We start from the raw sequence: 3819 nt of genomic DNA, 5'->3' as shown, positions 1-3819 counted from the left end.
AAAAACATACATTTGCAAAATTCCAGAAATACTAATGTTAGGATTATGAATATAAATAAATAAATAAATAATTTAAATACCAACACGTTCAAGGCAGCTGGTACGTATTCTCATTACCAATAATTTAAATATCAACACATTCAAGACTGCTCTCGTTACCAACACATTGATGATCCAACTTTTAAGTAAATAATTAAAGCACACCTATAATTTTATCATGATTAGAGAAAAATACAAGTCACGTATAGGTATAGCTAACGTTGACATAAAATAAATTTCATGTCATGTTAAGAACCATCCATACAAATGCATGCCTCAAGCTGTTGCATGCATGTTAGATCTAATTGATAGATATTTCACTCAAAATATTACTTGCTTTCCTATTTCTCAAAATAAATAAAATTATTTATTTTATTACCCCTTAGGAGGTAATATGTGATTATTGTTATCCGGATCGACGGTCCACAATTATTTGGGTGTACCGTAGCAAAACCCTTATTTAATACCTTTGAAATTTTGAAGGGATCTAAACAAAGCCTTAAAAAAATGCTCAAAGCACCACCCTCACGGCCTCACAGCTCTCAACGAAGTTATACTAGAATAGCTCCAAAACAAGGTCCAGAAAACTTAACAGGGAAGAAAAAAAAACAACGAGAAGATCTACAGAACTAGCCTAGGGCGCTTTGCTCCAAATGTGTTGATAATTTTTCCAGCGTCTTCATAGCCCAGGCTCGTTCCTTTTCCCTGAGAAGGATGCTCCAATTCTGCATGAAAATGAGTGATCGATGTATCACAGCCTTAGGACAAGATACAACTCTATTATTAAAGACATACTCATTGCGAATTAACCAAATACTCCAGCAGATAGAAGCTAACAGAAAAATCATCTTTTAATTGGGAATCTCTCTCCTTTGCGTCTACTGAAAGTTAAAATTTGTTGAAGATTTATAGGAGTTAAAGTCCAGCTCAAAGCTTCAGGATAAGTCCACCAGCAATAATTTGCCAAAAAGCACTCGAAAAAGATATGCAGCGAGGCTTCTCTTTGCCCACACATTTTGCAATGCTCATCTCTAATCTTCATCGATATTCTTGCTTTCCATAAGCTCATCACCTCCTTATTAATCATCCCCAGAAAAGTTAACTCTTTGTATTTGTGAATTCCCTTTCTTATCTAGTCGCCAAGAAACAGTATCTGTCCTTCCTGAAGTTGCACATCTCTTATCTGATTGAGAAGCTGTTCCCATTCCTCTATTTCCACTGAGCCAAACAATCTTCTGAAAGTTAAATTTATTTCATTATTCTTTAGCTCTTCACAAATAGTCTATCTCTTGCTCATTACAAATCTCAAAACTTTTATTGTACATAACACTGAAAGGGCACTTTCCCATCCAAACATCCCTCCAAAATCAGGCTTTCTTACATTCTTAACTGTGTAGATTAGACCACTAGCGCAACAGTGTTTCACTTCATGCAACCCTGCCTAGAATTGGGAGACCCCCTTAGATTTGGAATTGTAAAAACCTCCTTCACCCTGGTATTTTGCTCTCAATAGTTGACAATAAAGATTGGTTCATCACTCTAGTATCTATAAAACCCCCTCCCCTTTCAAATGAAAAACCACCATTACATAGTTAGGGACTGAACTAAGACAGGATTCTGTGAGGATCATCTTGCCTCCAAGAATGATATACTTCTGTGAACATATGTTCTTTGTGTGTGTGTGTATCGCGTCTCTGGGTCATAGACTACGTTCTGGTCCAGTGGTCCTGGGTACTACTTTAATTAGTTAGTAGACAAAAGAGGCACTTCTACCTGCTAATATAATCACTGCGCCTGTGCGACACCACTCGTATGAGACCTCATCGTCGATCGATCCAGTACTCATCTCTGCACCAGCATTGTGGCAGCGTACCGGTGACACCCGTGACCACACGCGCGCGCGCATCAACACGCACGCACGGTTCTACGCTGCACTCATGTGTCACATTTCGCAAATCAGATTTTCAAGCACCAACAGGCAGGTGACTTCAAAAAAAAAGAAAAAACTAATAAGCGGACGCCCGAACCTGTGAGCAACTGAGCATGCAAACTGAACTCTAGACACCGAGGTCCATAAATAAACACGGCGATGGCCCCAACTGCGTGCTTGCGTTTGCCCCAAAGGCAAACTGAACAAACGGAGAGGCTGACATCTAACTAGAATTAGAAAGCAGGGCGTGGGCGTTGCCGCTCCATCCATGTGCTGGCGCCCAGTGGTGATTACGGGGCTGTTTGGTTCGCGCCCATACTTTGCCTCGGTGAGCCACGGAGTGGAGGCAGCTGTTTGGTTCTACTTTTAGCTGTGGCGGCCACTGGCCTTTCTTTCTTGTCTTTTGTTGCTTGTGGTTGTTGTGTAGCGCATGCAGATTATGGCGAGGCCGTGGCAAGTGTGGCGGGCGTTTTTTCCGCCACCGCCACACTATGCTACGGCTGCCATCATTGTGGTGTGGCACAGTGTGGTCGTAAACCAAACAACCCCTACATGGGCGTTTGGCTGTTAAATGTGCTTTCTCCGTTGTATAATTAGTTATGATTTCTAAAACTTGTATGAGGTCTATTGGTTTAGAGTTTGTGTTTAATCATGTTGGGTTATAGGGAGAGGGATATACTGATTAAAGTTGTATTGGGCTGAGCTAAGGGTTACCGGAGCGATTGCAGTTATTGTCATGTGAACTATTTTAGCTCGTTTTGGCTCGCCAGCGGCGATGAGCTGGCTTGTTAATTAACCGAGCTAGTTCGAGCTAACTCCTTAATTAAAAATTTAAACAAGCCGAGCTCGAGCCGAGCCAACGAGCGAGTCGAGCCCGTTAGCGAGTTATGAGTTTTTCGTCTAGGCCTACTCACTCCGTCCATGAAAGAATATAATTCTAACACACATTATCACATTTTGGTGTGTTAAATTAGACCAATTATAGATAAAAGAATAATATTTACGATATCAAATAAATACTATTAATTAATTATGAAACATATCTTTACAATAAATTGATTTGGAGTCATAAATATAAATGCCATTTACAAGAAATTTAATCAAATATGAACCACTTTAATCAATCTATTGCATTATTTTTTTGGACGGAGGGATCTACAGTGCCAAAATGGAGCTGCAGACCTAACCCACTGCCCTATATATACGAAGAAGAGAGCTACCCCGCTGTCCTAAACGAAGAACAGGAAATGAGAATAAAGTGAGTGACAGACTGACCCAACAAGAGTAGTACTTCTGTACTTCTCGCTTTTCAAAAAGTTAGCAACTTTAAACTTTAACCAAATATATTTAACAAAACTTTAATATTTATGGTAAGTTATTACCATTAGGTAGCTTAAGCCATTCTCGTTAGGAGTTTTATAACCCAGTTCTAACGCATCCATATTTTAGAAAAGTACATAGAAATTTCATAGGGATAAAATTCTCTCTACTCTCATAAAACTCTTATCATCTCTCTACATATGAAACTCTGATAAAACCCTATTGAGACTGACCTTATTAAATATACTTTCATAGTAAACTTATTTAGAGATATAAAAATTGAAAAAGTTTGATCTAGTACGGTTCCTATGGTGACGAACGGTAAAGATCAGCGCAACCGGCAACTGCTGTAAAGATTACTGTATAATTTTTATTGATCTCTTGTTTAGTTTTAAAAAAGATTTTTTTAGTACTATAGTACATAATTATAACAATTAATGTTCATTTATAGATTAATTAGACTTAAAATATTCGTCTCGCAAAATATATACAAACTATGTAATTAATGATTTTTTAATTTATATTTAATG

The sequence above is a fragment of the Sorghum bicolor genome, chromosome 4 (assembly GCF_000003195.3).
Source record: "Sorghum bicolor cultivar BTx623 chromosome 4, Sorghum_bicolor_NCBIv3, whole genome shotgun sequence".
NCBI classification, from domain to species: domain Eukaryota; kingdom Viridiplantae; phylum Streptophyta; class Magnoliopsida; order Poales; family Poaceae; genus Sorghum; species Sorghum bicolor.
The sequence above is the reverse complement of the archived record's forward strand: the minus strand, read 5'-3'. Positions refer to the sequence as shown.